The following is a 24,402-nucleotide window of genomic DNA, read 5'->3' on the forward strand; positions in this document are numbered from 1 at the left end:
GTTACTCTTTAAAGGACCATTCCAGCCAAAAAAGTAAGCAGTTAAAATCTGATAGAACTGACTCATGGGTGGTTCTCAGGGTTTCCTTTGTTTTCAAAAGCATTTCCTCAACGCCAGTTGCTAAGTCTAAGGACTCGTTGCCACTATGCAGCGCAGGAGCTCTGCGTTGCATTTGATGCCCCCGGGAGCGGCGATTGTGATCCCATTCATTACAATGAATGGGATTGCAGATGCAATCTACCCAAAATGCGTGCAACTGTGCGCTATAATTCAGGGGTGAATCGCAGCGCATGTATGGAAACATCATCAGTCTATGCACTCTCTGATGTCCCTGCGATCGCGTTTCCATAAGTGTGGCTAAAAGCGCACATATGGAAACGAGCCCTAAGTGACAAGATAGTGTGCAAGTGAGTAAGGAGGCTGGCTGGAATCTTACTATTACACTGCTATTGAGGAAATGCTGTTGATAACAAAGAAAACCCTGAGAACTCCCATGAGGAGATGAACTAGTCCAAAACCTGTTGGTTCTGTCAGATTTTGACTGCTTACTTTTTTTGCTGGAGTGGTCCTTTAATAAATGTCCCTTACTCTGTCCTTGTTTCGCAAATATCAAGCGGCGCATTTCCCTCCAAAAAAAAAAACTGCATATTGCGTTTTCTGCCCAGCATCAGCTGATGTCTGACAGCTGTGCCCATCTCTGTGCTTTAATCATCAGGGGGGAAAAGCCACACAGGTTAGCAGAAGACATCAGGCGCCTGGATAAAATTGCAGTCAGGCAGTGAACTAATTACACACCTTGGAATAAAGTCTACTGTGTCAGCTCTTCAGATAAGGCACACTGAGGCGCTTGTGTTTACACATTGTGTTGCAATAGAGATGGTAGGTGTGTTTCTGGGAGGTGAGCTGTGCAGAGGGGTGGCCTGTGCACAGTAAAACTATGTCCAGGTGAGACGCAGTAAACACATGAGACAAGTGACTGAGCGTTACATCAGGCTGCTCTCTGACTTCCTACACCAGGTATGGATTATTGCTGAGCTTTCCTCTGCAGGCGTTCTGTATGTGTACACAGGACAGATTTCCTAATAAATCAGATCTGGGGAAAGCTGCTGTACCTCTCCAAGATCAAGAAATCTACCATCCCCTGCTAGCCTGGAACTACTGATTCTGCAGCAGCTGGAGGGACACCTCTCATCTGGCAGAGATGATCAATAAGATGATATAATCATTTGAGCTTGCATGCAAATATAATGCAAACAGTATTTAAGAAGTGCATTTGAATGGCGCAATTACAAGCTGGGTACAATTTGCATTGAGTTTGCATGCAAGCTGGAATTTTTTGCATGTTATTGACCATCTGTAATTGTCTTTTGCAGTAAAACATTGGATTTATTACTGGCCATTGTAACCAAGGATTGAACCTCTTCCCAATCAGTAGCTGATACCCCCTTTCCCATGAGAAATATTTACCTTTTCTCGAATAGATAATCAGTGGGGGGGTGGGGGGTATTGCTGATATAGTGGTGAAACCCCTCCTACAGTGTGATGTCAAGACCAAGGTCCTGACAGGTTGCTGTCTGTGACACTCGTTGCATTGTGGGAAATAACGGCTTTTTCCAACTGCAAAGCAAGCAGTATCTCCCTCTGTGCATAGAACTCTCAGTAATACACATTCCGTACAGATCACCTGGCAAACCTAAAGATGTCACCACATGTGATACATTTCAGAATGTAAATCAGGGAGAGGAAAGATTTTACAATGGGCAAACACTGACTAAATAATGTATTAAAAAAAATAATAAGTAATTGTATTCATTTTCACTACAGTTCCTTTTTAGAGTGGAACTCCAGTGATGTTAGATAAATAATTGAAGCATGCAGTACTGCAGTGCAAAATGTTCATAAATATGTATTTGTTTAATAGAGGCAGAACTGTTATTTTATTGTTTTAGCTGTCATTGACATGACTAAACCATGGACAGTACTGATGTCTGGTGATGGGCAGAAATTTGGTTGCGGTGAGCCATTGTGAAAGTCCATAGAGAGGAGTTCTCCAATCACAGCACCATCCACAACTTGAAGCATTCTAATTGGCCGAATAGTGTGTGTGTGTATTATTACTACAACCTATCTGAAACCTAGCAGGGTGCTGTCCACCCAATCAGGTTAGCTCAATTTCTCTGTGGAGTTTCACGCTGGCTTGCCTCAACCATTCTAGTGCCAAAATTTCAATTGTAATGCGCTCAAGAGCAGAAATTAAGCAGGAGTTGAACCAAAACTTTGACAGAGCTCATCAGATCAGGGACCGTTAAACCCTTCCAAAGTCCTGTCCTGGTTTAGAACTTTAAAAATGGTTCAATCCTAGCACTTTTTAAAGCAAACAGGAAGCTGAAAATATAGTTATGAAATAGCTAATTGTATGAGTAGTAGTAATGGTAAATAGACCTTTGCCTTCTATTTACTTTTCAGGAGAGGCATGGCTAAATTGGACTGCCTCATTTGCATAGATAAAAAAAACTGGTATATTAGCTCTTGCAATGCAAAAAAATAAGTAAATAAGTCAATAAATAAGCAGAAAGTGAACACAAGCAAGCGCTTAGTAAGATTGGTAATACATGTACCCATGTTAATCTCCTCATGTCACATGTCAGTACAGGTACGAGTCAGCCTGATTGGCCACTGGATTGTGAAACCTGTGTGGTGTGGTCTGGGAACTGCTGGAGCTTGTAGTTTGAGTGGTTACATAATTTGCAGTGACCAGAATATGTGTGCCCATTGGTCATGGCACAGGTTGTATTAAGCCAGTAAGTGGCAAAGAGGGCTGTAAGAATGTGAGTGATGGTTATGGAGGTGGCCGGGGAGAGTGTGGAATAGTGCAATGAAAATTAGTATATGTGCTAAATTTACTTTGGAACATCGAACATCTATGAGGATGACCTGTCTCAGCGCGGGAACCAGATAATATATAGGCTCCGCTTCCGCTGCTCTGCTGCATTTAACACTTATCCTCTGGGCCCCTGAAGAAGGAGGGCTGAAAGACGGGCATTGGGGGGCCTTTTCATGGGACCGGTCACATGAATACATACTTGTAATATAAGCGATAGGTCTGCTTTAAGACCTCAATAATGTTTTCACATTTATGGTTTCTAAGAAAACAATGAGCTGAGTTGTAAGCAGTTATACATATGTATTAACAAGATGCAAACCATATAGGAAGCAGGAAGGACAGCAATGGTAACTATCAGCTCTGGTTGGACTTTCAAGATCCTACTTTAATGTAAACCGGGTCTTAGCAACTGATCTGTTTTTTGTTTTTTTTATATAAGTAGTATTTATTGACATAGAAGCTCAAAGATCAAACAAATACATTCAAAAATATTATATATCAGTACAAATAAATCTTTAACAAAACAAATTAAAACTAAACAAAACACCCCCAATAATACCCCATACCTTCAAGGAACATGCCCACCAGAGAAAACGATCTCATTCTATTCATCCGAGTTCATAAACTCGATCCATCCCAATCATTTTGTTCATAAACTTTCCCACCTATCCAACTGCAAAGCAATCTGTTCTTCCCCATCTTTTAACATAAGTACCCTTTTAAACCAATCAGAGTGATGGACGATCCGGGCGCTTCCAGTAAACTGATATTAAACTTTTAGATGCAATAAGCAACTGGGGCAAAATTGACTTTTTATATCTAGAGATAGACATAGAGGAACAATGCAAAAGCACCTCTAAGGCTCCCTGCACACTGCAAATCCGTTTTCCGATTCCGATTCCGTTTCCGATTCCGTTTCCGATTTTCCTTGAATACATTCAACAGAAAAACGGATCAAAAAACGCAGCATGCAGTTAAGATTAAAAATCGGAATCGGAATCGGATGTAAAAACAGATTAAAAATCTGAATCTGAATCTGATTTGCTTGCAGTGTGCAAGAGGCCTAAAGGTGGCCATACATCAGGCGACTTGGCAGCCAATCGACCATCCAATTAGATTATTATAATCAAACTGGATGAAAATCTTTGCTGCCAAGTGCATGCCCGACCAACAAAGCGACCAATTTCAGGTCGGAAATTGGTCGCATTGTCGATCGCGCATGCTGCAAGATGTCGGGCCGAAGTTGGTCGGTCGGGTGTGCGGCAGTATGGTGGCCGATTTTGGAGCGATCAACCCCAGCCGCTGCTGCCACAATGTATAAATGTAAACCCCCCCGTGTATTTATACATGGCCTGTCCTGTAGCAGCCTCCACACAGTGTCTGTCTATCTGACGTCAGACTCTATGCGCCGATAGCGTGTACACATGTATGCGGCTGTTAGAACCCGTCAAGATGAACAGTCACCGCGCAGAGGCTGCTACAGGACAGGTAATGTATAAATGCACACACTGGGGCGGCACATTTACAGTATACATTGGGGCTCAGCTGATTCCTTGAAGATTTCATGCTGAAGTCGGACAGAAATCGGACGGTAGTATATGGGCAACTTCGACAATAGAAAAATGTATCTCTAATCAGATTCGATTTGAGAATACGTTTATCTCTTTGTCGAATCTGCCTATAATCATCAGGTCTATGGCTACCTTTAGGGATCATTTTTAATCTGATGGATAACAATCTTATTAATCTTTAAAAGCACTCCATCCCAAAAAGACCTCAGCCAAGGACAGCCCCCAAAAATATGCAATAACGTACTCTTAAAGCCACAACCCCTCCAACACCTATTGTCAACTCAAGGGTGCATTAGGGCCAGCCTAGCAGGAGTCCTATACCATCTAGTCAAAACCTTAAAATTACTTTCCTTTGCTCTGGAGCTAACAGAAGTCACATAGGATAGAATACACATTTTTTCTCTTTGTTGAGCACTAATTGAAACCCATAAATCCTTTTCCCACCTCTGAAAATACACAGGATAACCATTACTCATATCGTTCAACAATACTTTATAAAATAAGGAAATTCTATGGTTGGGAATCTCATTCATCAGTCATCACAAAAGTTTTAGCAACTGATCTGTTAGTATGGTGGAGAGGTAGCTGACAGCAGTCAATTACCTATGATTGATTCACGCTAATGAATGTTTATCTCTGCACCTTAATGATGGTGATTTTGTATATCTGGGACAATGTCAACAGTGGCCCTAAAAATTCTTGCAGAAAGAACAATGGAGGAAATTAAAGTGACGTTCCTCCTTTGTAAAAACAGAAAAAATAATAATTTTTTAATTTACTGTAATTAAAAATATATTTCGGTTTCAGCTATGAAATATTAACCACTTCAGCCTACAGCTTCAAACATCTTATGCATCCGAGCAATGTTCACCTCCCATTCATTCGCTAATAACTTTATCGCTACTTATCAAAATTAATTGATCTATATCTCGTTTTTTCCGCCACTAATTAGGCTTTCTTTAGGTAGTACATTTTGCTAAGAGCCACTTTACTGTAAATACATTTTAACATCAAGATTAAGATAGAAATGGAAAAAAATCATTATTTCTCAGTTTTTGGCCATTATAGTTTAAAATTAATACATGCTACAGTAATTAAAACCCATGCATTTTATGTGCCCATTTGTCCCGCTTATTACACCATTTAAATTACGTCCCTATCACAATTTATGGCGCCGATATTTTATTTAGAAATAAAGGTGCATTTTTTCAATTTGCGTCCATCACTATTTACAAGCTTATAATTTTAAAAAATTTAATAAGATACTCTCTTGACATGTATATTTAAAAAGTTCAGACCCTTAGGTAACTATTTATGTAGTTTTTTTTTTTTTAATTGTAATTTTTTTTATTTTTTTTTAATACAAAAATGTATTTGGGTAATTTTAGTTTGGGAGGTAAATAGCCAATTTTAGATGTAATATAATGTATTTTTTTATTTAATACAGGTATGTGGGTGCAGTTTACTATTTGGCCACAAGATGGCCACATTCAAAAAATTCCTGGATGCGAACGATGTCGCATCTAGGAACTAAAATGAAGAGAAGAAGTTTCCTGGGGGCAGAAATACCACGCTCTCTGATGAGAAAGCGTCGGTATTTCTGCCGGGGACTTAGATCGGTGAATGGGAATTCTATTCCCATTCACTGATCGGGGGGGCAGCGGGAGGCAGCGGGAGCGCGCGCGGGCGCGCGCCCGATCGCGCGCACCACACGGCTGCAGCACCACTGCCTATCTGGACGGATATATGCGTCCAGATATGGCGAAGTGGTTAAAAGTACATCTAAACTTAAAGTGAACCTCCAGACTAAAAATCTACTGAAAAGGCTTGGGGTTTCTTTAACAGTTTCACAGCATCAGAACTTTGTTTTTCTTACCAACGCCTAATTTTTAGCTGCACAGAAGGTAAGCTCCGCCCCATGAAAGAAAACTGCCCGGGCATTTTTCCCCTGATGCTGTGCAAAGCATGATGGGATTTCTGATGTTGTTGTTCTCATTGCCTATCAACTGGGAGGGGTAATCAGGACACTGGACAGTTGGAACTGTGTCTCATGCTCCCTGTCACCTCCTTTGAACCAAAAAGGATGGCTGCCTTCATGAAATCACAAACATTTTCCTGTTCTTTTAAAACAGGGTGGGTATTGTAAGAGATTACCTATCTATTCTAATTAACATAACTAATGTAACTTAATGACAGAGGGCTTGATTTACTAAGACAAATAGCATGCCTTATCAGAAATGATAAGAAAAAAGGATGGCTGCCCTCATGAAATCACAAACATTTTCCTGTTCTTTTAAAACAGGGTGGGTATTGTAAGAGATTACCTATCTATTCTAATTAACATAACTAATGTAACTTAATGACAGAGGGCTTGATTTACTAAGACAAATAGCATGCCTTATCAGAAATAACACGTCTTATCAAAGTTAACACGCCTTATTAGAGTAGCATAGCGAGCGCTACGAACCCGCAGGGGCTCAGGGCAGGACGAGTGTAGCGCTCAGTATGCTACTCTGATAAGGCATGTTAACTTTGATAAGGCGTGTTAACTTTGATAAGGCATGCTATTTGTCTTAGTGAATCAAGCCCAGTGTGTTTGTTTAGGCTGAAGTTCCCCTTTAAACTCACTCATGCATAAACCATGCTGGTCCCACGCTGCTGTCACTCTCCCTCCCTCTGCCACAGCATATGCTGTTGCCACGCCCCCCCCAGCAATTTATAGACTGGGGAAGGCCAGATTCTGTGACAGCCATTCCCCTTTCCAAATGGCATTGAAGGAGGTGGGTGAATGGTGAAATTGCCACAACAAGACCCCCTCTTTTAAAAGTGGCATTGGTAGGTTAAGCCACTGGTGTGATCTTATGGCCTACCTCTGATACAGAACTGTATAGAGGTTCCAGTATGACATCTCTGAAACTTCGGGGATCCAAGTTCATATAACAGGGTTGTTTTGTGGGAGGGGTCCCTTGTTAGTGTTTGGGAGGTGGAAGGGAGTGAAGACAGGCTTCAAAGCATACCCTAAATAAATGTAACTGTATTTGCATCTTGAAGTACCAGAGACATTTACATGCATATGCTTCTACTAATGCTGCTATCCTATAGCTGATGTCTGCTGTTCGCTTTTCTGCCTGCATGGAAACTACAATTTTGCTGGTGATATTAAAGTGGGATGACACTCTATATTAACTGAAAAAAAAATCATCCAAAATTACTTATTTAGCTTACCTATGCTGTGTTTTTTGGTGTTCACTGTCAGATTTAGTAGAATGTGATATGAAAAAAGAAACAAATATTTCTGCTGGTTTCCATTTTTCTCTGTGATGCCGGTGACATCACTTCTGCCCTTTTCTTTTTTTCTGTTTTTTTTTTCAACCCAGCTCAGTGTTAGGCCTCTTGCCCACTACATGCGATTCCGATTTTTAATAGCTTTTCACATGCAATTCCGATTTCTGATTTTTAATCGGTACTGCATGCTTCATAAAGGCCTGGTGCACACCAAAAACCGCTAGCAGATCCGCAAAATGCTAGCAGATTTTGAAACGCTTTTTCTTATTTTTCTGTAGCGTTTCAGCTAGCATTTTGCGGTTTTGGGAAGCGTTTTTGGTGTAGTAGATTTCATATATTGTTACAGTAAAGCTGTTACTGAACAGCTTCTGTAACAAAAACGCCTGCAAAACCGCTCTGAACTGCTGTTTTTCAGAACGGTTTGCGTTTTTCCTATACTTTACATCGGAGGCAAAAACGCATCCGCAATCCAAAATCTGCAGCAGCCCGGGAGTATGCGTTTCTGCAAAATGCCTCCCGCTCTGGTGTGCACCAGCCCATTGAAATACATTACCCTAGCGGATCCGCACCCGCAAGCTGATCGAAACACGCTGCCGAACCGCTCTGGTGTGCACTAGGCCTTATTCTGCATTTTACTTTTGATAGCATCTAGGGAGAATTGGAATCGCAAATCTGAATTGCAAATCGGATTTGTAGTGTGCAGGGAGCCTCAAATTAATTTTCCCTTCCTGCTGCCACATCTTACCTCCCACAGCAAGCATCACATAGACAACAGGCTTACATCTTTATCTCATCCAAAGTAGGAAGCTCTCTGTTATTTGCATACTGAAATAAGTTTGTTACTGTAGCTATGGAAAACTGCAGTTCCTGCAGTTAGGCAAAGGCACCCAGACCAGGTGAAAGGAAAAAAATTGGGTGACATATAGGGACCTAGTTTAGAAAAAAAGGAGATGTTATATATATTTTTGGGGTACTATTTTTGGCAATGTTTTGGTTTTGGATGTTACAACCCCCTTTAATATAGTGTCTTTGGAAACCACACTGTATTCTGATTTGACCAAGGCAGGGCTCAATAACTTTTTTGTTTTGCTAAGAGCAGGAAATTTTAGCAGGCCTTATGTTAAGCAGGGTTCTCCAACCTTAGCAAGTCAATTTCACTGTGGTATGTGTTTTTGGAGATTCTTTTTTATTGGCAAGATGAAAAATATTTAGTTCTTAAGTCTTTAATAAGAGTATTTGATGGTAAGACCATTATCTCTGTGTGCCTTGTCAGCAGTGGTGTAGCAATAGGGTGTACAGAGGCTGCAACAGCACCAGAGCCCAAGGACCTATGGGGCCACGCCCACATGAGGTCCTCCTCCAATCACTACGCTAGCTATTTATTGGTGCGGTAGTAGTAATGATCACCAATATATGTGCTATGAATATTATTAACAAACCATTCATTTTTATCAGCTTTCTCCTCTCCCACACAGTGGCTGCCCGCAGAAAGTCAGTATTGGTGGTCAGTATCAAGTGATTATTATAAAGTGCACTGAGCAGGGTGTGGGGCTGCCAAGTGTGTATAATTTGGTCTGGGGCCTATGGCTCATAGCTACACCACTGCTTGTCAGCTCTTTTGTACTTAGTTCTTAAGTCCATTTTTGGGCACATAATGTGATGAGAGAATGTACCATGGTGAAAGCACTGTAATCACAAGTGCAATGAAGTACAGCAATCTTGCTCTGTAGTCATCACTGTAGTTACACTGTGTAATGATAGCTTTGCGTTCTCAAGAGCAAATATCTGCTTGGTACTGAGAGTTGTTTTAAGACTTGCCAGTGTGCGTCATGTTGAAAGTGAAACACGAAAGAGCTCTTTTTAATAACACCTTTCATCATATGTGTCTTAAACCAATATATTTCAAGTAGACAAAGAACATTTATATTGGGCTTCTCTCCTGGTGGACTCAAAGCGTTTAGTAGGCAGTAGCAGTGTTAGAAAGTCTTGCCCAAGGTCTCCCCACTGAATAGACCACTACTCAAGTACACAGGTATCTGGTGTGTGACACAAATATGTCTGAATATGTCCAAATTACTATAACTGTTTTTTCCTCAATATTTAGAAGCAGGGCCCAGGGTTTAGAAAGTAAGGGGCCAGGTAAAATGATTTAGAAAGAAAATCTTTGATACATTAGTCCACAGTGTCATGGACCTCCTTGTTTCTTTCCTGGTCACTGGTGTTCCTCCTGGGAACAGAAAGTGAGAGACAGAAAGGAAAATGGGAAAAGGGGATTTAATTGTTTCCCACTCGCAGGGGAGTGCGAGGACAATGGTCTCGGCCGTTGCTGGGGGTAAGTTGATCCACCAGTGGCTTGTAGGTTGGGGATCACATGCCTGTGTAGAAAAGGCCGGCGCTAGATGCGGCTGCTGGAATGTACGCTAGATAATCCTTTATCAGCCCTTCAGATGCATGTACTCAACAGAAGACAGACATTCAATACAGCATATTAGAAGAAGCATGCGCTTCCTCAGAGGCTAGTGCAGTACACTTCACTAGCCTCTGAGGAAACGCGTGCTTGCGCGAAACAGCTGTCAGGCTCTATCACTCCCACTGCTGACCACTATGTCTGTATCGTGCTGTGATTAAAAGGTACCCTAATTGCAAAAAAGACACAGAACCTCGCTTGCTTTTTCTAATAAGCTGGAAAAAAATACAGGTTTGCTGTTGGCTTTTAATAGAAGCAGTTTGTAATTTGATTGTATAGGCCCCTAGGTCAAACTTTTCTGTTGCCCCCTATCCATGTGCAGCCCCATCTTCTGTGTGTAACTTCAAGCAGTACCTCTCATTCATGTACAACTACCCTAAGCAGCATATAGTATGTCCTCTACCATACGTTGCTCCCATTACCATTTTCAGACTCTTTTATGCGTAGCAATCCATATCTATCCACCCCCTTTTGGGCAGCAATCGCCGAAGCCCGGGCAATTGTGGCCTTTCCAGAATAGTGGCCCCGCTGAGGGCTTAAATGTTTTTTAGTAACAGGTTGTGAAAACCTCTCCCGTAAGAAAACTCAGGAGTAATTCTAATTGAATATGGGGCATTGTGTCAGGACTGAAAATTAACTTTTTCCAGATGTGGTGATAGTTAGTAATAAAGGGCTACCTGGAGCTGAGATTAAAAGTAAAAAAACATCACAGAGGGACACATAGCAAAGACATGAAAAATATGAGCAGCAAAAAATGAGCAAAAATGTGAACAAACCTATTGAATAATGGGCAGTGCACTCTGATGTGATAACATGCGTGGTGTGAATGGAGGTTGCTCCATTAACACATGTACATATATGACTAGTTCTGACACGTATGTATTCTTGGTCACCTAGGAACTGTCCTTCAAATGTGAGCATCCACATGGGCTCCTAGGGGTGCTGCTTATTGTCAGTGATTCGATTATTGTAGCGCCGCTGTATCAGTTGGAAATCAGATGGTGCTGCTAATTTAAATTACCAATATTTCACTAGGCATCTATTCTAACCTTAACACTAAGCTCTTGCGCTGTGCCTACCTTTAGCCACCCCACCTCATGCCTAACCTCCCCTCCCCCATAGGTGCTTAAACCTAACCCCCACTTAATGTCTAACCCTAACCTTGTAAGTGCCTAAAGAATAGACCTCTGCCCCACCTAATCCCTTAGCTCACCACCTCACTTAATGCCTTACCTTAACTCCCCCGTAAGTGTCTAACACTAACCTAAAACCGGGAGAGCAAATGACCAATAGTTGTAGCCGATTATCTACAACCATTCAATTTTATGAATTAGCCGATCCCTAGCTGCATCAGGTGCCCAAATGACTGTTCGTGCCACTCCCCCAATTATCACACATTTGCCGCTTGCCGCCCCAACCCCCCCTCCCCCCGCTGCCCCTGCATAGCAACACAGTGCATCGTCAGCTACACAGCTGGTGTGTGTGAAGCCTGGCCCAACGACGTCGTCCAAGGAGATCAACTGCTTAACTACCTGCAGACCGAGCGAGTATGAATCTACGGTGGGCAAGGGGGGCTGCGGTCCTGACCGGACGTAAACTCTACGTCCCATTGACCGCGCGCCCTTGCCCGTCCCTGTCGTTCGGTCCGCTCTGCCCCTGCCGCAATGTGCTGCCCTGCCGCCTCTATGACAGCAGAGCACTGTGAGCTGGGCAGGAGCCGGTTTCATTGGCTCCTGGCCCTGTCATTCATGTAAGCCGCTCTCATTGGCTTACATGTAGTGACAGGGTCAGGAGCCAATGAAAGCGGCTCCTGACCGGCGCACAGCGCTCTGCCGTCATAGCGACGGCAGAGAGAGCAGCCTGCGGCGGGGACAGAGCGGCGTGTCCGGTGGGAGCGACAGTAACTTGCGGCGATTCGTCGGGAAGCGGCGGTTTGCTGGACCAGCACCCTCTGGTCCTTAGGGGGGCAGACGGTGCTGGTCCAGAAAGGGTTAAAAAAGGAACTTCAGCCTAAACAAACATACTGTCATTAAGTTACATTAGTTATGTTCATTAAAATAGATAGGTAATATTGTCCTCAATTCACTAAGCTTTATCAAACACGTAACAAACGTTTGATAATTTACCTCATGAGTAAAATCTAACTTTGAATTCACTAGGTTTTTATAGAGTTATTGAACATTTTATCGATAAAACATTCAATAAATCTATAACACCTTAATGAATTCAAAATTAGATTTTACGCATGAGGTAAATTATCAAACGTTAGATAAAGTGTTCAATAAAGCTTAGTGAACTGAGGCCATAATCTCTTACCGACCCTGTTTTAAAAGAACAGGCAAATGTTTGTGATTTCATGAGGGCAGACATCTTTTTGGTTGAAAGGAGGTGACAGGGAGCATGAGACACAGTTCCAACTGTCCTGTGTCCTGATCACTCCCTCCAAGTTGCTAGGCAACGAAAACAACATCAGAAATCCTATCATACTTTGCACAGCATCAGGGGCAAATGCCTGGGCAGTTTTCTTTGATGAGGCGGAGCTTAGCTTCTGTGTAGCTAAAAATTAGGCTTTGGTAAGAAAAACAAAGTTCTGATGCTGTGAAACAGTTAAAGAAACCCCAAGCCTTTTCAGCGCAGCTGGGTAGATTTGTAGTCTGGAGGTTCATTTTAAGTAACTGCCATACTAACTCCAGCCACCCGGGATCCTCACACACCTGGGAGCAGCTGAGAGGTGGTGAATCAAACGCAGTCAGCCCTTCATGTGAACTGCCAAAGAAAACACAGAAACAATGGTTTAAGGTATTAACACCCATTGATAAGTTCAGTTATATTAAGATGATCTATTTCACATGCATATCAAGTAATAAAAGAATTAGTTCTGCTTCAGCGCCTCTGAAAACATAATAGAATTGGTTCTGCTTCAACATAAGTATTTTGCACCTTACTATTGTTAGACATTCTGTCTTTAGCTCTTAATAAATAATGAACAAAACTTCTAGGAAAATGACTGCAGCTGCAGAGAGTCAGTCTGGCATATAAGGCATAATGCAGTCTTCAGTAATACATTGGTGTTACTAATACAATGCATTGCAGAGGAGAGAGAAAAGCTGAGTGCTGATAAGGAAATCAGAAGTCAGCAAATCCGATGCACAACATGTTTTCTTAGCTGTATTATCTACTGTGTACTGCAGGATACTACAGCACATTAGCATTGTATCTTGTGTGGGCTCTCCAAGGACTATGCAGAGTAGAGATGGCCAGAACCTCCGATTTTCGGTTCGAGAACCGCGTTCGCGAACCTACGCAAACGTTCGCGAACTTTCACAAACCGCAATAGACTTCAAGGGGGAGGCGAACTTTGAAAACTAGAAACATTTATGCTGGCCAGTGTGGCCACAAAAGTGATGGAAAAGATGTTTCAAGGGGTCTAACATCTGAGTTTTTGCTTTTTTTGGATTTGACGCAAAGCAGCGTTTTAAGGGCAGAAATCACATTGCATGCTAAATTGGAGGCCTAAAGTGCTTTAAAACATCTTGCATGTGTATACATCAATCAGGGAGTGTAATTAGAGTACTGCTTCACACTGACAGACCAAACTCACGGCCGTGCTTGACTGGTGCGCACCATGGCGAGAGTGCAGGCGATAGCAGTTTTCAAGCCCATATGGTCGCCAGGCTGAGGTAGCTCAATGACAGAACAACAGTGACTGTCCAGCTGATCGAATTTGGTCTGTCCACAATAAAGCAACGACCTTATTATCTTTGGTGTGCCCCCCCCCCCCCCAAGACACTCATATAGCCGTCGGTCATTGCTTCATTGTGATACGCAAGCCCCGAAGGGGAATTGACACATGTACATGCCTTTGGTTTTGTTGTTGCAGCCACAGTGCAGCCAGAAAAATGAGGCAGGCATGTACATGCACCAGAAAAATCATTATAGCGGTCTTAAAAATTCAGGAATCCATCTGGAGTCCTGGACCCTGTTGGTGGTGGCAGAGAAGGCAGTCAAGCGGCCTGCAGGCAGAGATGCTGTGTGGGGAGCGACTTAGTCATGGGGCAGGCAGTCACACGGCGTGCAGGCAGAGATGCTGTGTGCGGGGACTGACTTAGTCTTTGGGCGGGCAGTAGCCCTCCGGGATCCATGCCTCATTCATTTTGATAAAGGTGAGGTACTGAACCCTTTTTTACTTAGGTGACTTCTTTTCTCGGTGACAATGCCTCCAGCTGCGCTGCAGGTCCAGGCGTTGGTGGAGGGTGGATCCGGAAGCGCTAAGGCGAGGCGTTGGACTAAAGAATGACTCCTCTTCCCCACACGACTCTTCCTCCTCCTCCTCCTCCCCCCTCTGTGCTGCAGGTGTTGAGGAATTATCTGCTTCTGCTGAGAATTGATCCCACAACTCTTCCTCCCGTTCCTGTTCACGCTCCTCCACAGCTTGATCCACCACTCTATGCATGGCACACTCCAGGAAGAAGGCATATAGGATCAAGTCGCTGATGGCGCCTTCACTGCGACTCACCAGGATTGTCACCTCCTCAAACGGCCGCATGAGCCTGCAGGTATTTCGCAATGCAGGTATGTCCAGTACTTCGGTCAGAACATCCCCATCTCCCCAGACTGTGTCCTTTGACTGTAATTGTAGAGATACTGTTTGACACCTTTCTCCTGTTGTAGCGGGTGGTCAAACATCAGGAGGGTCGAATTCCAGCGAGTCGGGCTATCGCAAATCAACCGTCTCCCCGGCAAGTTGTTTCTCCGCTGAATATCGGCAAAGCGTGCCATGGCCCTGTATGACCGCCTGAAATGCCCACACACCTTCCTGGGCTGCTTTAGGACGTCCTGTAAGCCTGGGTACTTAGACACAAATCTCTGAATTACGAGATTGAGCACATGTGCCATGCAGTGTACATGTGTCAACTTTCCCAAATTCAAAGCCGAAATGAGATTGCTGCTGTTGTCACACACCACGTTGCCGATCTCCAGTTGGTGCAGGGTCAGCCACTGATCCACCTGTTTGTTAAGAGCAGCCAGGAGAGCTGCTCCAGTGTGACACTCCGCTTTGAGGCAAGACATGTCTAAGATGGCGTGACACCATCGTACTTGGCATGCAGCATAGGCCCAGGAGAGCTGGGGCTGTGTAGCTGGAGAGGAGATCGCAGCACCAGTAGAGTTGAACTGCCACTCAGCCAAGGAGGAGGACGACAGCGAAGAGGATGTAGCAGGAGAGGAGGAGGTGGCAGGAGGCATGCCTGCAAGCCGTGGAGGTGTCACTAGGTCCGCTGCACAGCAACGTACTCCCTGCTTGCCAGCGGTCACCAGGTTGACCCAATGGGCCGTGTAAGTAATGTACCTACCCTGACCATGCTTGGCAGACCAGGCATCCGTGGTCAGATGGACCCTTGACCCAACGCTGTGTGCCAGAGATGACACCACTTGCCTCTCAACTTCATGTTACAGTTTGGATATCGCCTTTTTGGATAAATAATTGTGGTCTGGTATCTTCCACTGCAGAGTCCCAATGGCCACAAATTTTCAGAAGGCCTCATAGCCCACCAGCTGGTATGGTAACAGCTGGGTAACAGTTCCGCAAAGCCAGCTGTGAGACGCTGGGCAAAGGGGTGACTGGACACCTGGCTGCTGCTGTGGGCAGAGAAGCAGGAACCACTCAAGGTGATAGGCAGAGTGGAGGAGGTTGGCTGTGATTGTGAAGGTGCAAGGGAGAAAGTGGCTGAAGAAGATGATGCACCTGAAGGAGGAAGAGAAGAAGGAGGGTGGCTTTGATTTTGTGTGCTGCTTTTGCTCAGGTGGTCTTCCCATTGCAGTTTGTGCCTTTTCAGCATGTGCCTTCGTAAGGCAGTTGTCCCTACATGGGTGTTGGCCTTTCCATGGCTCAATTTTTGGTGGCAGAGAGTACAGATGGCATTGCTCTGATCTTTGGCATACACACTAAAAAATGTCCACATCGCTGAGCCACCCTGGGGGGTGGGCACTATGGTGGCGTCAGCAGCTGACGTTGAATGGCATGTTGGCTGGCTGTCCATAGGTGGCGATACATGGCGCCGGACACTGCCACCAGCTGTTTCTGATGATGAGCTCCCCCTGCTTCTTTCAGCAACTCATCTCCTCCTACTCCTCTCTGACTCCCCCTCTGAACTTTCCCCTTGGTCATCGTGTCTCTTAGGATCCCACGTGGCATCCATGGCAGTATCATCATCATAATCATCCTCCAAAGCTTCGCTTGTATCAGACACCTCCAAAACTGCACCAACAGCAGGTACTTCATCATCATCCTCCTCACACCTTACATCCGTAGTGTCACCTAACTCAGACATATGAGGTGGTGTAACTTGCTTAGCGCCTTCATTTTGTTGTAACAATAATGGCTGTGAATCAGTGATTTCCCCACAAAATAACTCCTGCGAAGTGTCAAATGTAGCGGATGTGGTATTTAGAGTAGCGCTGGTGGATGCGGAAGATGAGGTGTTCTGTGTTAAATAGTCAACCACATCCTGACAATCTTGGGAGTTGATGGGACGTGCCTTCTTCTGAGCACTGTACTTTGGGCTAGGGCCGCACAAAATCACGTCAAGCACGACCTCCAACATACCTGCCGGGTGGCCTGCCTCTGGGTCTGCCTCTGCCTCTTCCTGTTGTTTTGTCCATAGCGGCGGGGATGAAGTGAAAAGTATGCACTGACTTGACTAATACAATGTGCAGTCACACAGGTGCAGTGAACAGGTAGCAGTGACTGGTATTACAATACAATGTGCAGCTGTCACACAGGTGCAGTTAACAGGTATGCACGGACTGGTATACTAAACAGCGTGGGTTCACACAGGATTGGTATTACAAATGTGCAGCTGTCACACACAGGTATCGTGAACAGGTGCAATGACTGGTGGTATATTACACTGCTTGTGCTCACGTAGATGCACTGAAGAGGTTACAGGTATGCACTGCAGTGATTGGAATTACAAATGTGCACCTGTCACACACACACACACGTACCCTGAACAGGTGCAATGACTGGTGGTATTAACAATGTGTGCGCTCACGTAGGTATAGGTAGGTAGGTGCATTGAACAGTGAACAGGTGCAGTGATTGGGATTACAAATGTGCAGCTGCCTGTCACACACACAGGTAGTCACTGAATGTACTGGGCCTGGCAGTGGCACAGTAGGAATTACCAAGGCTGTCTATGCAACACAAGTGTCTGTGGGACACACACACAAAAAAATAGATCACAAGATTAGCTCTCAAAAGAGCTGTTGAGGGGTGCTTTTTTAGCAATAAGAATCAGCAAGGAGCAAGCTAACAAGCCTACAAGTGCCTAACTAAGCTTTCCCTATAGCTCTCTCTGCAGCAGTAGCAGCAGCTCTCCCTTCTCTAATTACTGCAGGCACATGAGTGAGTCCAATGCCTGACGCTGCCTGCTTTTTATAAGGGGGGGGGGGGCTCCAGGAGGGAGTGTAGCCTGATTGGCTACAATGTGCCTGCTGACTGTGATGTAGAGGGTCACAGTTGACCCTAATGATGCACTATGGGGGCAAATCGAACTTCCGGAAAAGTTCGTGGTTCTCCGCGATCGTGAACCCCAGAAGTTCGCCGGTTCCCGTTCGCCTGTGAACAGTTCGGGCCATCTCTAATGCAGAGCTCTATATCTCTGTGCAGTGCTTGGCCTGGAATTTAAAGTAAACCTCTCACCTAGGAAGCTAGAAATTTGTGGGCACCTCAGATCAAAGGTGTCCATACAGTATGCACATTGTTAGAAGGCAGTGTGTATTGAGGAAGCGGGCTATTACCTGTGAAACGCGTTTGAACTATTTTTTGGGTTTTTTTTTTTATCTTCCAGAGGGGTAAGAGAAACCTTCTTTTTTATCCATTTTATTATGCCAATAGAAAACTATAATTTTAATACTCTGGGTGCCTCCATCTCCACAAATTTCTAGTCAGACCTCCTTTAGAGGTAATAATTTTACCCAAAACGACATCTAGGGGAGCAACCATCCAGTACTATCCGGCAGTACCTGGAAAACCGAGCTGGGACGTTTCATTCCCCGCAGGCTTATACGGTGGTTGCAGGGATCTGCAACCCACCATTGTGAGTAAAAAACATGAATACTTATACAATAATGCTGGGAATACACAGTTCGTTTTGTAGCTGATTAGATGGTTCGATAGATCATTTCCGACATGTCCAATTTCCCTTTTGATTATTTTGCCACTCGATTTCTTATAGAAGTGAATGGAAAAAGATAAGAAAAACAAGAGGAAGATAAGAATCTAGAGCTGAATCGAGAGCTGAAATCGAGCGGCAAAAATGATTGAGAGCAGAAACACACGGCAGAAACGAACCGTGTATTCCCAGCATAACATTTCTAAAGCGCTTTTCTCCTATAGGACTCAAAGCACTTTTATATACTTACCCCCTAAACTAATGGTACTACACCACTGGGCTTCTAGCCACTCTCTGTGTACCACCTAGGTGTTCCAAGAGTACAAGGTTTAGTACGTGAAACACTAAAATCTTCCTATGCTATAGGAAATGACCATGGAAAACAAAAACGTCAGTGTCTAACATGCATCTATATCAATTCTACATTATAATTGGGGAGACCACTATAATGAAAGGCACTATAAAGTAGTAGGCACTAAAATGAGGGGCACTACACTGAAAAAAAGCACAATAAGAGGAGATGAGCCGTATATTGGCACAAATATTGTCACTAAGGAGCAGGGAACAAATTGCAGAAGCAGGAATATTGTGGATAGACTAATTTCTGTATCTGTGGTTGCACAGTCTATGAGAGTCACTCCTCCACCATAACATTACTGGTCCATTGCTTGAAAAAGGATCCTGTTGCATCTGAAACAAAATTAGGTGCCAAAATTAGGTGCCCAAATGTCCTTGTTCCCCTTTTTCATGCACACCTAGTACGCCCTCCACAGTATCCCTTCTTCTGCAAATTGTTACATCAGTGACTGTTAGTACTCCAGGGTTTACCAAATTATTTGGTCAAAAAGTAGGTGTAGTAATGTGTATAGCAGCTTTCAGGAGCGCTCACAGTATATCCACTGTATATCCAATCACAGTTTGTCCAATCATCGTACTGCGCCCTCTCCCCGCCAGTATCCCTGCTTCTGCAACTTGTTACCTGATGATTTCAGTTGATGCTCTAAGCTGCACCAGATCATTTAATTGGTCAACATGTTGTGGGATCACCTTGGTTTAAACCCCTGTTGTTGTCCTCCACCACTTTCATTGAAATACATCCACCTTTTGGACAGAGGTGCCTCGAAAGAAAAGGTTTCTGCGAACTGGAAGAGTTTGGAAAGCGATACTTTATGCTTTGATTTAATCCTTGAAGGCTTCTTGTATGTTCTCTGCAGAGTTTCTTTGAAAAGCTATTATTCAACTAAATCTTTCTCTGTCAGGATCAAATTTTTGCTCATATTGAATTGTGCTGTAATTTTATATGAAAGGATATATATGTTACGGCCAGAACCCGAAGTTTGGCCAGAACTAGAAGTGGCCGGCCACTTCGGGTTCTGGCCGGCCAATGCGCGAACTGGCCGCTGCGCTGCGGCCAATGTGAGAAATGAAACAATTCCTGTAAGGTTTAATGTGATGTTGTGGCCGCAGCGCAGCGGGGCAAAATGTATCACGCATCTTTACTTTATTCAATGGCATTAAGCCGCCCGGCTTTTTCCTCTGCCTCTCTCTCCTCCCCCCCGCCTCTCTCTCTCCTTCTCTTTATGGGCACAGCCGGGCGGGGACACGCGTGTCCCTCCGGAGTCGTTCGTCGCGGCAGGGGAATCCTGCCGTTCTTGCAGAGCGGGTGCTGGCAGAAGCGATGTCTGCAGCCTCCCCGCTCTGCTCTCCTGCCGCGAGGAACGACTCTCCTGGACACGCGTGTCCCCGCCCGGCTGTGCCCATAAAGAGAAGGAGAGAGAGAGGCGGGGGGGAGGAGAGAGAGGCAGAGGAAAAAGCCGGGCGGCTTAATGCCATTGAACAAAGTAAAGATGTGATACATTTGCCCTGCTGCGCTGCGGTCACAACATCACATTAAACCTTACAGGAATTGTTTCATTTCTCACATTGGCCGCAGCGCAGCGGCCAGTTCGCGCATTGGCCGGCCAGAACCCGAAGTGGCCGGCCACTTCTAGTTCTGGCCAAACTTCGGGTTCTGGCCGTAACATATATACGAAACCTAAGATTTCATTGATTTCCAGGAACATCTGCAGATTACATAAGGTTTACCGATTCCTCTTTGCTTTCTTACATTCTTTGTTGACTTGCTTTTGTCTCATGTGAATGTTTGCTTTGCGTAATATTTTTTTTCCTCTTCACGTTCTGCTTGTGCTTCTGTTCTAGCCAGTAACCACTACAAGGAAGAAGACTGCATGAGAAAGATTCCTTCAGTCAACCCTGCGGAAATTCTTCAAGATGGCTTTTGTTTCATTCTCTTTTGTGGTAAGAGAACATCGTTCAAAGCATTCCTTTTACCTTCCCATTAACACTTTGTTTGCAAACCTAAGCTGTAAAATAAAAGTTTTAACCTGTGTAGCTAATCCAATGGAATGCCTTGCAGGCTTGCTGGGGGCAACCATGGAACAATTGCCCACAGCAACCAAACATGATTTTCTGTAACTCTTCAACAGCTGAAACTTTGTTGGAGCAATTGCCCAGAACAACCAAACATCATTTTCTGTAGCTATTCAACAGAAAAAAACCTGATTGGCTGCTCTGATCCTCCACATTTACTCTGATTGTCTTTGAGTGTATGATAAATTGGCCTTACAGTATTTACACTGCTGTGTTTTGGGATATAACATGATGGGTTTTCTCTGTGAACATGACTCATCCGTGTGTGCTTAGCATGTACCGTAGCGTTCAGTTCTTTTGTTGTAGCAAAATGTAATGATACCACATGCTCTTGTAAATACTTTTAAATATTTTTAAAATGTTCTAATCACTTCAACACCTGAGCAATTTTATCCGCCCATTCATTTCTCATTAACTTGCATAGACGAATATTTACGCCCCTTGGAGGTGAAGTGGTTTAAAGTCAAATAAAGTAGACCAGCCAAACTTCAAAATCTTATATTTTAAAATAACACCTTTTTCATAGATATTGTCTGTTGAATTCTGGAACATTTATGGACCACACAGTCTCCAGAAGCACAGTATGGGGTGTACAATGTAAATGCAAGCACACTGCAAGACACATGGCCTGATTTACTACAGTATCCCTAGAGATCTGCTTGTGTGATTTCAGTTGCATACAGCCTATTTAGCACAATTGTTCTCTCTGTGGGTGCCTGCATAAGGCTGCAATCATACAGCATACAATGTTTCAGCAATTCCAATATCTTTCAATATGATCCAGATGAGGGCAGGGGTCTAGTCCTGGAAAAAGAAGTGAGTGGACTCACCCGGAAAACCTCTCGCGGCGCGCTGAAAAGTGGGCGTGGTCAAGCATAATATGGGCGTGGTCATGGGTGGGGCCAAATATACATGACCTTAGCAGTGATGTAAAAGGTCTGCCAGGGAAGTTTGAGCTCTGCCGTAGTGTATCCCCCCAAAATAGATGTAATCTGACAGCATTTCACCAAAAAGACACATAATCTGGTAGAAGTTCCTCCAAAATACAGATAATATGGAAGTGGTTCCCCCAAAATAGACAGTGTGGCAGCAGCAGTTCCCCCAACATACACATAATTTGGAAGCAGTTCCCCAAAATACGCGAAACCTGGCAGCGGATCACCCAAAATACACGTAACACCCAAAATACATATAATCTGGCAGCAGTGGTCCCCCAAACATACACAATCTGGCAGCAGTTCCCCAAAATACGCATAATCTGGCAGCAGTCGTTTCCCTAACATACACATAATCTGGCAGCTGTTCCCCAAAATACACGTAATCTGGCAGCAGCTGTTCCTCTAACATACACATAATCTGGCAGCTGTTCCCCAAAATACATAACAGCAGATAATCTGACAGCAGTTCCCCCAAAATAGGTACCCCCAGCATAGGTAGCCAGGTCTATAGGTGTCCCCAGTATAAGTAGCCATGAGTATAGTAGTCCCCAGTATATGTAGCCAGAGGTATATGTGCCTAGTATATGTAGCCAGGGGTATATATCCCTAGTATATGTAGCCAGGGGTATACGTGCCCAGTATATGTATCCAGGGGTATACGTACCCAGTATATGTAGCCAGGGGTATACGTGCCCAGTATATGTAGCCAGGGGTATACGTGCCCACTATATGTAGTCAGGGGGGTATATGTGCCCAGTATATGTAGCCAGGGGTATATATGCCCAGTATTCGTAGTCAGGGGGTATATATGCCCAGTATATGTAGCCAGGGGTATATATCAGGGGTATATATGCCCAGTATATGTAGCCAGGTGTATATATGCCCAGTATATGTAGCCAGGGGTATATATGCCCAGTATATGTAGCCAGGGGTATATATGCCCAGTATATGCAGCCAGGGGGTATATGTGCCCAGTATATGTAGCCAGGGGTATATATGCCCAGTATATGTAGGCAGGGGTATATGTGCCCATATGTAGCCAGGGGTATATGTGCCCATATGTAGCCAGGGGTATATGTGCCCATATGTAGCCAGGGGTATATGTGCCCAGTATATGTAGGCAGGGGTATATGTGCCTAGTATATGTAGGCAGGGGTATATGTGCCTAGTATATGTAGGCAGGGGTATATGTGCCCATATGTAGCCAGGGGTATATGTGCCCATATGTAGAAAGGGGTATATGTGCCCAGAATAGGTGTCCCCCAGCAGGAGGGGAGCAGCGCTGTGGAAGGAGAGCTGTGAGCAGCACCTTAGGGTGCTCTCCTTTCCTCGCTCTCCCCTCCTGAAGTAATGTGCGCGCAGCCGGCAGCGGGCGGGACTTACCTCTCCTTGTCGTCGGATCTCCAGATCTGCGTGCCGCAAGTCTGGTCTGATACAGACCAGAGCAGCTGCACGCAGATCCGACGCCGGAACGAGGAGAGGTAAGTCCCGCCTGCTGCCGGCTGCCTGCACTTTACTTCAGGAGGGGAGAGCGAGGAAAGGAGAGCACCCTAAGGTGAGGGGAGGGGGGGGGGGGGAAATGGCCCCCCTTCTCCACCGCTGCTCACAGCTCTCTTTCCACTGCGCTGCTCCCCTCCGAACATGGCAGGGTGAACGGCGTCCACCCCAGGGAAATAGTAAGTGGACGCCGTTCACCCGCGTCCACGCACCACTCGACCCCTGGATGAGGGCTGCAATCTTTAACCATCTAAGAGTGTAACATTTGTTAAATAGTCCTGTCCTGGTCTGTGTGATCAATTACAATCTTGTCACTAGAGATGTTTACAGATATCTGGAGATGCATAAGTAAATCAGGCCTAGTAGGTCTTATATGATTGACCAATAGGAAGTACCAGATTCTCTGGAAATTACACTTCTAGAGTTCCAAGACACTTGTGATGATCTCTCACGAACAGTGCAAAAAAGAAAAAAAAAAATAGAGCAAAAGTCATGCATTTACCCAGGTCAGGGTCTGTCTGTGAAAGGAAACAAGGATTCAGGCTGGATGTTTCATGCAGCTGCATGACTTTTCCTCTAGTTTTCTCTGCACTTGTTGTGACACCTTACCTACTATGACCCTTATTCAATTCACTTTTTCTCCTATGTTTTCTCCTAGCTGATAGTTTCACAGTATCAATAAAATGCTATTTAAGCCACCAGCAAGCAAGAAAATTCTCCGAATAATTTTGACAGTACTTTCTCACCTACTTTTTGATACCTTTTGCGGAGAGGTAAAACTTAATTTAAACAGAAGATGATCAACACAATTCACGTAGGTGGATTGGTGCTTGTTTTTCCTTGGGGTTTTCCTATTGAGTACCACCTACAGCTGGTAAATTAGCACCATTCTACTCTATGGGACCAATGGGCAGAGCACAAATACGTGATGTTAACAGGCTTTCTTGATGTCAGTTATCAAGCAATTGACAGCAGTTAGGACAATACATTGGGAGGTTATTGCTACTATCAGGGAAGTCCACTGAGATGTTAATTTTCTGAAAAAAATCAGAGCCATTACATAAACTATTAGTTGTAAGGTGCGCATGCTTATTCAAACCAGATTTGAGTAAAACTATTTTTGCCATTTGAAGCAATCCTAAACCAGACACAAGCG

General features: G+C 44.3%; 1 protein-coding gene across 2 annotated transcripts in view; it reads left to right on the plus strand.

Annotated features, from left to right (window-relative positions):
* The first annotated feature begins 948 nt into the window (after positions 1-948).
* RHOBTB1 (Rho related BTB domain containing 1) overlaps positions 949-24,402 on the plus strand; it is a 127,573-nt gene continuing 104,119 nt past the window's right edge. Inside the window, exons 1-2 of one of the 2 annotated variants that reach the window (XM_068257860.1) lie at positions 949-1,017; positions 20,581-20,679. The gene's annotated coding sequence lies outside the window, so the exon portion shown is untranslated. Of the gene's footprint in view, positions 1,018-12,990; positions 13,007-20,580; positions 20,680-24,402 lie in introns of those variants that run through there. The other variant, XM_068257862.1, reaches the window with a different exon arrangement.

The sequence above is a fragment of the Hyperolius riggenbachi genome, chromosome 10 (genome assembly GCF_040937935.1).
Source record: "Hyperolius riggenbachi isolate aHypRig1 chromosome 10, aHypRig1.pri, whole genome shotgun sequence".
NCBI classification, from domain to species: Eukaryota; Metazoa; Chordata; class Amphibia; order Anura; family Hyperoliidae; genus Hyperolius; species Hyperolius riggenbachi.